This window comes from Leopardus geoffroyi, chromosome C1 (assembly GCF_018350155.1).
Source record: "Leopardus geoffroyi isolate Oge1 chromosome C1, O.geoffroyi_Oge1_pat1.0, whole genome shotgun sequence".
In the NCBI taxonomy this organism is placed as follows: Eukaryota; Metazoa; Chordata; class Mammalia; order Carnivora; family Felidae; genus Leopardus; species Leopardus geoffroyi.
The window spans coordinates 6,624,499-6,635,288 of record NC_059328.1 but is presented as its reverse complement, the minus strand read 5'-3'; the positions used below and the strand labels follow the sequence as shown (position 1 = coordinate 6,635,288).

General features: G+C 55.3%; 1 long non-coding RNA gene across 1 annotated transcript; it reads left to right on the top strand.

The window, feature by feature from the left end:
* LOC123599925 lies at window positions 1-2,274 on the top strand. The gene is made up of 2 exons (XR_006713358.1): window positions 1-858; window positions 1,015-2,274. It is a non-coding gene; the product is annotated as an uncharacterized LOC123599925 (long non-coding RNA).
* Window positions 2,275-10,790: the final 8,516 nt, after the last annotated feature.

The window sequence follows — 10,790 nt, the reverse complement described above, 5'->3', positions numbered from 1 at the left end:
CCGGCTCGGAGGAGGGCCCCGCCGACCTGCAGATGTGAAGGCGGCTGGGCGTCGTCTCAGGTTGGGGCGTCTGTTGCTCCGAAACACCTAGTCGTGAGCGAGTGCGGTCGAGGGCGGCTCGCTGCTGCGCCCTCAGTCTTTCCCGGGAACCCATCGGAGGTGCTGCTGTCCCATCTGGCTCTCTCGGAGCTGTCTGGAGGGCACAGATCCGAGAATCAGACCAATTCAGTCCCTTCTCCGTCGGCCTCTTACGTCTGCTGGTGCATTCCTCGTAGAATCCATAATGCCTCCTACCAGTCCGAAAATGCTAGTTGAACTCCCAGATTGCTTTTGCCAGCGAGTTTCCGTAGCAGGCCGTCTCCTTTTCCAGACCGGTGCTTGTAAGATGAGCAAGCAAAGTTTTAGGCTCTGGTTGTAAAGGAAGGGTAACCAGACTCCCTCTGACTGAGGGCCTCAGAAGTTCTCCGAGTCAGGATTTGAACTTTCAAGGGCTTGGGACTTCTCTTGACGGCTCGTGGTTCTTTCAGATTGTTAGCTAGCATGCAAAGGGTCGACCTGGCCAAGTAAATGAGCTGCAGGTAAATGAAGTGTCACTGTTGTGAAACTTACGAAGCAGCTGCTTCTGTCTCGCGCAGTGCTGACCCCGGCAGAGACTCTCATCTCATTGCTGGCAGAGACTCTCATCAATGAGAACTCCCTTCGTTGATTAATTCAAGAAACATTTGTTGGCCATCAACTGTGTGCGAGGCACAGTTTAGATTGTTACTGTTCGTCGAAAGAATGGAGTTCATTTAGGATCTAGCATGTGGCTAGAGGTCAGATTTGATTTTGAGCCCGGGCTCTGCTGAGTGATCTTGGGTGAGTTCACATCCCTTCTGCATCTTGATTTCATGATTTCGAAAAATGGGTATAATAATGCCTACCTCCTAAAGATGACTGATAAGAGTTAAACCTCATGCTACAGTTGGGGGAGGGGGCTTTATTTCTCTTTTCTTACGTTTCTTCCCTTCTCAGTCGCTGTCTACCTCAGGCTGTCCACAGAGGACACCGCCGCTGGTGGAAAACAGCCCCCTGACCAGCACACAGCCTCAGAGGTCGTCCACAAATTCTCCTCAAATTGTTTTAAAAGCAGCTTTCACCCAGACTCTGCTTTCTGTGGGTCTGTATGCTGAGGCAAGGTTATATTTAGGCAGAACCCTCCTACCTCATCCCCAGAAAGTTCCTCTAAAACCACCTAATCCAAAAGGAAAAAAAAAAATCCCTTTCTTCAAGTGCATGGTGTCTTGAAGCTAAACATGTGCCGGTGTGTTGGAGGGTGGCCTGGGAGATTGGGTCACGTCCTGGGTCACTGTCTGGGGAGGGAGGAGGCACCATAAGGGTTGGGGAGTGAGTGTCTGATTCCCCTGTCACCACAAGGCCTGTGGTTTCCAGCCCTGTCTGCATCCACGTCCCACTAAACAACAGTGGGAAAGCAAACAGACTTGTACGCCAGCGGACACACACACACACACACACACACACACACACACACACCCAGACTTGCACAGCCTGCAGAGGAAGTGGGGCACCAGATGTTCTGGGTTTCCTGTTCGATGCTTCCACAGCTGGTCGAGTCTGTGGTTGTGGTTTGTCTGTCTCGGGCTCATGTGAGAGACAAAAGCCGGGCTGACGGGAAACCTCCCCTCTGGCCCCCCTTCCTCGGCTCTAACTGATCAGTCACACGGAAACCTGGCAGGTCAGACGTTTCCTGAAACACCCAGAGCTTGGATTCTCCCAGGAGGAGGCTGAATCCCCCTGTGTCTGGGAAGCAGCCTCTGGGTCGAGGGTCAGGCCTCACAGAGCCTAGGGAGGACAGACACATCTCCGGGTTCACGATTCATAGAGAGCCACATCCCTGTTGAACAGAATGGAGCTGAGGCCAGGTTGCCACAGTCACTGATCGGGCGCCTGGCATAAAGCAGCCACTCAGAGACGCTCAGCACGGGGAGAAACGAACGAGGAACAGGGAACTTCACCTTTGGGGGCTGGATCTCAGAGCTCCTGCTGGCCCTCCCTTCTCCTGAGTGGCTTTGGATTCAGACAAAGGTCCGCAGCGTCACCACGCCCCTGGTTTGCTGCAAATAATCCAGCCTCCCTGGGCCTGGTTTCCTCACCTGTAAAGTGGAGACAGTAAGATCTGTTTCACAAATTTGTGAGGCCCCGTGAGACACGTGGATTTGCTGGATAAGGAGTCTTGCCCATCATAACTGCTCAGTAAATGCCGGTTCCCTTTTCTCTTTGAAACCCTGCAGTTTATTTAAGGATGCACCAAGAAAGCAAACGAGACAACCAACCGACCAAGATACGGGTACCCATTGTGTGTGTGTGTGGGGGTGGGGCAGAGGGGGCTGGGGCTACCCCGGGGTCTCTAGGCTCTGGGAGGCAGCACCCAGTGTCTTCCTCTGGGCATGGAGGAGGGTTAGTATCTGGGGATGAAGGAGAGGACAGGTAGAGTTCTCCTCCACCCTTCGGCTCAGTAGTGATCTTAATCGTTATGGCCGCCGTTCAACCTGAACTCGGACCTGGGCAACAGGAACCCTGCCCTGAGCCCCAGCTTTCGACGGGTTCCCCCGTGGCCCTCCTCCAGCTGTAGCCCTCCCTAGGAGACGCATTCACAGTCAGCTGTTGGCTCTGGCACCTACGAGCCAGCTCTGCAGCCTTGGGCAAGTTACTTTACCTCTCTGTGCCTCCGTTCCCTCCCTCACGAGACGGGTAAAACAATAACCATGTCGTCAGGTAGTCCTGACGATTGAGTTAATGTGTGTAAAGCACCCAGGAGGGCTGCTGGCGTGTGGTGAGGGATCATTAAATGTCCACCGTTGTACGCCCAAACGCACTGGATGCTTAACAGCAGCCTGACCACAGGTGGATTCTGTGACGAGTTCCGTTTCACAGACGAGACCTTGAAGCTTGGGGAGACGAAGGACGTTTTGCAAGTTCACACAGGTAGTACGTAGTAAGGCTGAGGCTTCACTCTGGTTCTTTCTCATGTGTGAGGTTTCAGCCACCTCCCCTGGCTGTATTTTTTTCTTCTCGGAGCACTTCCCCCCACCCCCTAGGATGCTCAGCCCCTTCCTGCCTCCAGGACGTCACCCCCTGCAGTCTCCAGCTGGATTTCAGCTCTCAGGGCGAGGGCTTGACTCTTGACTAGTGTTTTCCCTGCGGAAACTTACCTCGCAGAGTAACTTCTTTTTTTTAACGTTTATTTGAGAAAGAGAGAGAGCGAGAGACCGAGCACGAGCGGGGGAGAGGCAGAGAGAGAGGGAGACACAGCATCCAAAGCAGGCTCCAGGCTCCGAGCTGTCAGCCAAGAGCCGGACGTGGGGCTCGAGCTCACGGACCATGAGATCACGACCTGGGCTGAAGTCGGACGCTTAACCGACTCGGCCACCCAGGCGCCCCATAGAGCGACGTCTTACAAGCAATGGTTCCTAGCCGGGGCGGGGCAGGGGGGAACCTGAGTTAATTCATAAGAAGGTCTCAAGTGTTTCCCGGACTATTTGTATTTTAACCCAAAGAAATGGCTCTCTGGGGAGAAATTCACACAGAGCAGTTGTGGTTTTCGTTGGGGAGGTGGTCCTCTGCTGCACCCTCAAATCTCACCCCCCCCCCCCCCCCCCCGCCTCCCGGCGCTGACTTCATCTGATGGGAGAGGCAGGCTGGTGCAGCGCCAGGGTTCTCACACTTGGTGTAATTACTGCCCCAGGAACTTTGAAAACGCGGTTTCCCGGGCCCCGTCTCAGAGTCTGAGAGCTACACTTTGAGAAATACTGGTATTGTGGTGAGAGACACAAGACCTCGGTTAAGTTCTTCAATTAGCTGTGCAACCTCAGCAGCACGTTGGATCCTTCTGAGCGCCGGTGTCCTCATCTTTAAAATCGGAGTTAGGACTCTCGCGTTCGCCTCATGGGGGATCGCCAGTGAGGGTACTTTGCGCCCTGTTAGACGCTCCGGGGTGCGAGAGAGGCGCGCGTGTTCAACCAAGTGCTGTGCAGACCTTCAAAGGAAGGCATAGACCCAGGCCCAAGCTGCAAGGAAGTCCCCCTAATCTTTGGTGGGATAGGGGCCCCTGAATATGCCCTCATAAGCCCTCCTTTGGGTGAAGGCTGCTGGCCGGAGCCTCCTGCATGCTGGTCTCTCCCAGTGAACAACACGGTCAACTGTACCAGAGTGTGCCGGGAGCTTGAACCCGTCGTGGTACGCCCGGCGACGCTGCAGGAGCAATCAACCCCTGGGTCCCAGTGGCTGAACACAATAGAAGTTTCTTTCTTGTTCGGCCCGTCTGTGCCAGCAGGCCAACAGGTGGGTCTGCCCCACAGACTCACTCAGGGACGCAGGCGGACGGAAGCCCCATCTTGTAGCCACGCCATCCGGAACATACGGCTTCCGCAGTCCCAGTGGCCGGGGAAGAGAGCCTGCGGAATGGGCCATGGGCTTTTCACTGCCCGGGCCTGCCAACGACACCCATCATTTCGGCTCCGTTTCACTGGCCCAAGCCAGTCACGTGGCACAGCCCGGACGTGCAGGGGAGCACCTGGCGTATTTGGTGAGCGTAATGGTTTCTGCCCCAGGACACTTGCAAGAGGAGGAGGTCTGAAAACCCTTGGTCCAGATTTCCAGCTTGGGCACAGAGACCCATGTCCCTCGAGAGGAAAAAAGAAGGATGACTTCTCTGTCGAACTGCTCTCCCGCCTACGTTCTGAGAGGCTCAGCGTTCCTGTCTCGTGGAGTGCAGCTTTATTTGTTTGAGAAGGTGGGTGTTGCTTCCCCCTCCCTCGTTTTTCCTCGTTCTTGCCTACCCTCAAAACATGGGAGGAAAAGCAGCCTGCCTCAGCCGGCCAGCCGTCTGGCCCCGGGGCCCTAGGATCGAGAGGAGTCATTCCCCAGGAGGCCAAGAAATACCCTAGGGGCTCCCAGGGTCCTGTGGGCGCTGGGGAGGAGGCTGCCACGGCCAAGAGGGGGCGCACCCGGCCCCCCGACCCCACCCACGGTCAGCCCTAGCATTCTGTGCCGAGTAGAGCCGAATGCAACACAAATATCTTTGGAAATGGAGAACGCTAGACTGGAACCCAGCAATTTGGGGCACAGTTTGGGGCAATTTGGAGCGCATAGCTTGGGAACATGCCTGCGGAAATTTTTCATTCCTCGAGTGTCGGTAGATACATGGCACGTATTTGTTTAACCTCAAACCAAGCCGCAGTCCCCATTTCTGGGCTGATCTGAAAGGGTTGTTCTAAAATAGCTGAACAAACTGAAAATCATGGGTCTAGGTTGTTGGAAGGGCTTTGCAGAAAGCGGCGGGCTCAGGAAGTTCCTTAATTTTCCATAGAATGTGACCCGGAGGTGCAGGGAGGAGGGGAGAGGAGCAGAGCCTGGGCCCCTCTCCCGGAAGACTACACATGGGCTAGACTGTCTCTGTGGTGGGTTCAACCTTTGGCCCGGTCAGTTTCGGGGTGGGAGGAAATCTGGAAGATTCTTTTGTGAGGTCTCCTCTGTTATTTGTCTGACCAGCCTCTACTTCCCCTCTTTTGGTGATAGAATGTCTCTGTCCTTAGGAGAACCTGTTCCGTTGGGTTAGGCAGGGCTGACTCAGGGGTGTAAGTGTCTAAATTGATGGGTCCGGAGGGTGGAGCCGGGAAGGCCTGGTCGGTAGCATTTGCCAATTTCCATGGTGTAAATACTCTCACCATAGCCAGTCTCAAGCTACAAACATCGCTTGACTGAACAACCAGCCCTCGCAAGCACGTCACTGGTGCTGATTTTACCCCATCCAGGAAGTGGGCGCGTGACCGTGAGATGCCTTCCCAGAGCTCTTAAGGGTTGTCAGAGAAGACTGGTTCTTCCCCTTGGCATTGCTAAGTAGATAGGATGTTAGTCTGGGGCTGTCAGCAGCTGTCTTGCCAGTTAAAGGGAAACAACTGGTTTGAAGAGAAGGGACACTCACAGCGTCACTTGACCTCCTGAATCCAGCCATACCCGAAGCTGGTCTATTCACAAACATTCCAGTTGTGCACATCAGTATTTCCCGTCCTTTGCCTAAGTAGTGTGACCCGAGTTCCTGCCACCTGCCCATAGAAACGCCACGAAAGGGGCGCCTGGCTGGTTCAGTCAGTTCAGCTCAGGTCATGATCTCGCGGTTCGTGAGTTCGAGCCCCGCATCGGGCTCTGTGCTGACAGCTCAGAGCCTGGAGCCTGCTTCGGATCCTGTGTCTCCCTCTCTCTGTCCCTTCCCCACTCTCAAAAATAAATAAACATTAAAAATTTTTTTTTTAAATGCCACGAAAAACACAAACGGGTCACCCCTAGGAAGCCAGTAAAATAGATTTGGTGTTTGTCTCTTGATTGTGGTGGTGATTTTACGGGTTTACACATCTGTCCAGACTTCGTGAACTGTATACTTTAGTGGGTGAAGCTTACTGTAAGTAAATTACACCTCAATCAAGATGTTAAAAATACAGATTGGGCAATGTGTAGGGGTGGACGGGAGTGGCTTCTTCCTGATTTCATTCTGCCAGGCAAAGGTTTGGGGAGGAAAAGAAAACGAAAGTAGGACTCTGCCGCTCACATCAACTGCCTCTTACTCTAACCTGTATCATGAGTTGTCTCCACCGGCCCGCTTAGCACTGGGGACTTCTTGGAGAAGAAGCCGGGGAAAGAAGGAGGGAGGGAGGAAGGCAGGAAGGACTGAGAGTGGGAAAAGCAGGGTTCTTCAAGCTGAAGTTGGGGGTCGTCTTCTCTGGAAAGCCCTGGAAACCAGCCAGAGTCCCCATTAGCCTTCCGTGCCACCGAAAACAGCCTTGCAGAACAGCACCACGGACGAGAGAAAGCACCTGGGGGCCCGGCAGAGTTTTGCCTGGTGCTCCTTTGAGACGGAGTTGAAACAAACCTGATACAAACCCGCTCTTCCTTTCTATCTCTGGGGTCTGGGAGAGGGTGGGCTCCAGACTGCCAAGGAGAGAGCCTGCATCAGTGCCCAAGTCCCAGCATTCAGTGTTGGCTTAGGGCGCTGAGGCTTCTGGCCGACCCCCGCTCCCCAGCCCCCACCGGTTGCCTAGGGGCACCTGAGACAACATCTCATCGCCTACAGCCGGCTCAGTCACCAGCGGAGTGGCTAACAGCAGCTCTGGCTCCTTCGATGAGACCAGTTGGCTGCCCACCCTGTGTCTGGCTCCACGGGCACCTGGTTTAATTTTCACAATCCTGGAGGTAAATTCTCTGATAATGACGCAGATGAGGAAGCTGATGCTCAGAGAGGTTAAGTAATTTGCCTGGGGTCACACAGCGAAGGAGAGGCATCGCCAGGTCTTAACTCGGGTCTGTCTGGCTCCAAACCTGGCTCCCGTGACTAACTACAGGGTGCAAAGCGGAGGGAACTGCATTTGTCTTTTCTCACCTCGTGGGGCTGAATTCACAATGATGGGCCCCGAACAAGGTGAGCCACGCTAGGCAAGATGGATTCCAAACGCCTGCTGCCGCCGGTGTGGGGGTGCCCGGGGCACCATCACTAGGGCGGAGGTTTCCCATTGCACTGATCCCCATCTGCACCCTCCCCATGAAGGTCCTGGGGGGGTTACTAGGGGGGGGCAGAGTGGGGCCACCCAGCTGCCAGGGATCAGATCCGCCCAGGACTGGCTCACGGCTCTACAGGAGTGGCTGGGCATCGTTCGAGTGGGACGGGAGCCCTATTCGGTCCAGCAGAGCCATGGGGAGATCCTCAGCCATTGGCTCTCCCGGAGGAGGGACACAGGTGTGGCTCCTTGCGCCCAGGTCATTCTGGTCATACCCGTTCTGGCCTCCTGAAGCCCCCACCGGAACCACCCCCTTCCCCACCTGCCCTTGTCCGCTGAGAAACCCTGCTGCAGGGAAAGAACCCTCTTTGGCTGAAATTTTAGCTGGGTTCCAGGGAGGCCGGCTTGGTCTGGTTGGGTGGTGTGGGTGGATGGAATGGGGGTGGGGTCACGTGGCCACACGAGTGGGGGAGGGGTCACAGGAAGAGAGGCGCGGAGGGGGCAGGATGGGAGGGGCGGAGGAGGCGAGGGGTGTGAGTTGCTGGGGTGGTCGGGCGGGTGGGATGTGGACTGAGAGCAGGGACGTCCGTGAACTTCCCTAGTGGGAAGGGTGGAGGCTGGAAAGCAGGGAGGGGGATGCGTCCCCCCGACCCCCCCTCACCCCCACCCAGGGCTGGATGGAGGGAAAACACCAGAGTACTCAGAGCAGAGAGAGAGCAGAGCAGAGTGATAGAACAGCTGTAAACCAGTGTTTTAAAATGAGTATGAAACGTGACTGAGCGACGCGACGCGACGCGACGCGACACTGCTAGCGGGGAGGGCCCAGGGTCCCAGGATGGGGAGGGCGGGGCTGCCCCAGTTCGGGGATGACTATCTGCTCTTGGGTGGCTGTAAGCCACCATCCGGGCGCGTCTGTGAGCGGCAGGAAGCCAGGCAGGGCCGCGGCCCGCTGGGTTTGGGCTTTGCTGTCTGTGGGAGCACGGAGAGCAGCCCAGGGTCACTCAGCCCCAGGGGCCCCGGAAGCCGCCGTCCTGGGCGCTGGACGCGGGAGGCGTGCCGATCACGACCTTTAAGCTCTTCCGTTTACCCAGCCTCTATCATCCGTGTGACCAGCACGGGGCACGCTCCGCGTAACACGCCTCGTGTCACGTGATTTCGCGCAGTCCTCCAGCGGAGGAGGCACTACGCCTGCAGATTGGGAAACTGAGGCTCAGAGTCCAGTCTCCTGTGAGGTAACAAGCGACGAACCCGGGTCGTTCCCCTCCGCCAGTGTCCGCCAGAGCGAGCGGCTTGGCACCCTGTCTCCGTGCAGGGGGGAGGGAGCCGAGGCAGGGGCTGAGCTGCTGGGGGCCCTGACCTCTGACCCCGGGCAGTGGCTACCTGCCAGGGAGGCTGATGGACCAGGGCTCTCTGCTCGGGCCTTAACCCCAGCCCAGGGCCCCCCGAGCTGCCGGCCCCCGGGGTCCGGCCTTCCTCTGCCCAGTCAGGGGCAATCCTACTGTCTTTGAAGAGGCAGCCCCCACTTCACCTTCCAGAAGCCTTCCCGCCCGTGCTACAAGGGGTTTCTCCCTTGTGGTTCCGCCTGCTCGTTTGTACAGAGCTTAGCTCCCCAAGTACCGTGAGCGACCTTTCAATTCTCTTTCCCCTCTGCAGCATCCTGTCCGATGTGGCCACGGCTGGGCTCACCGACCACGTCGCCACCAGTATAGAAACCACGCGGGGTGGGGAGAGGTCCCCAGCGCAACCCCGTTCCCCATTTTCCTCTAAATACTGTTTGTTAGGATTCAAGGGGGGGACACCAGCACGGGTCCCCCCCCCCCCCCGGTCAACCGTGTCACCTCCTGTGTGGCAACCTTTCGCACTGTAATCCTGCATCTGGAAATTTAAAACTTTGACGACATCTGGAAATCGAAGACCCTTAAACACGCAAAAGACTTGAGGCGCGTGGGTGGCTCGGTTGGTTGAGCGTCTGACTTCAGCTCAGGTCGTGATCTCAAGGTTTGTGAGTTCGAGCCCCGCACCTGGCTTGCTGCTGTTAGCCCAGAACCCGCTTCGGATCCTCTGTCTCCCTCTCTCTCTGCCCACCCCCCCCCCAAAAAAAAATAAATAAACATTAAACAAAGGTAAAGAAATGTGTTTAAAAAAAAAACAACAACAACCGCAAAAGACTTTTTGATGTGAAGATGTTCGCAGCAGTGTTATTTATAATGTGAAGAATTGGAAACCTACCTATATATGCAAATTTGGAGAACAGCTAAATGGATAGTGTATTATATACACATAAATAGCAGACGGACTTTTTTTTTTAATGTTTATTTTTGAGAGAGAGAGAGAGACACACACACACAGAGTGTGAGCAGGGGAGGGGCAGAGAGAGAGGAGGAGACCCAGAATCCGAAGCAGGCTCCAGGCTCCAAGTTGTCAGCACGGAGCCCGACGCGGGGCTCGAACCCACGAGCTGCTAGATCATGACCTGAGCGGCAGTCAGATGTTTAACCAACTGAGCCCCCCAGGTGCCCCAGCAGATAGACATTTTGGAAGACGGTGATGATGACTTTGTGGTCACATAGGAAAGTTCTGTAATAATATAAAACGATTATGACTACGTGAAACATACCGCCATGACCCCCACAGCCAAAATGCCTGCCCAGGAGGGACAGCAACATGTTAATGGTTAACAGTTACTTTGGGTGACTTCTGATTTCTCCCTTTCGCTTTTCATAACAAGCATGAATACTCACACCGAGATTAATTATACCTCGATCATCTTTTTTCTTATCTTGAAACTCGTATTTACTTTTGGTGAAACGATCCAGTAAGGAAAAGAAGAAAATAAACACGGTAACATTGTGTGTATCTCCTTCTAGTCCTTTCTCCATGCATATTTCCACGCCTATAAATAGACACTCGGTTGACTAGGGAAGAAAAATCCCAAGGAATTTTGGAGGCGTTCTCTCTGGGCTCGGAGGTCCCAGTTGCCTGCAGGTCTCATGTGGCTGCGAAGTTAGGCCACTGGCCCCGGGCTGGTAGGGCGGGAGGTGCCCCCTGCTCGGAATCCCGGGCCAGGGGGACCCCGCCACTTTCGGACTGGGAGCCGTCCCTTGGGAACCAGCTTGTTGATCCGCTGCCCTGAGGCCCACCTTCCCCACCAGACCCAGTCCTACCTCCTCCGCTCCCTTTTAAGGGACAGCAAAGCAATCAATCTGCTAATTAATCCTGACTTTTCCAAAGTCGGAAGTCTCC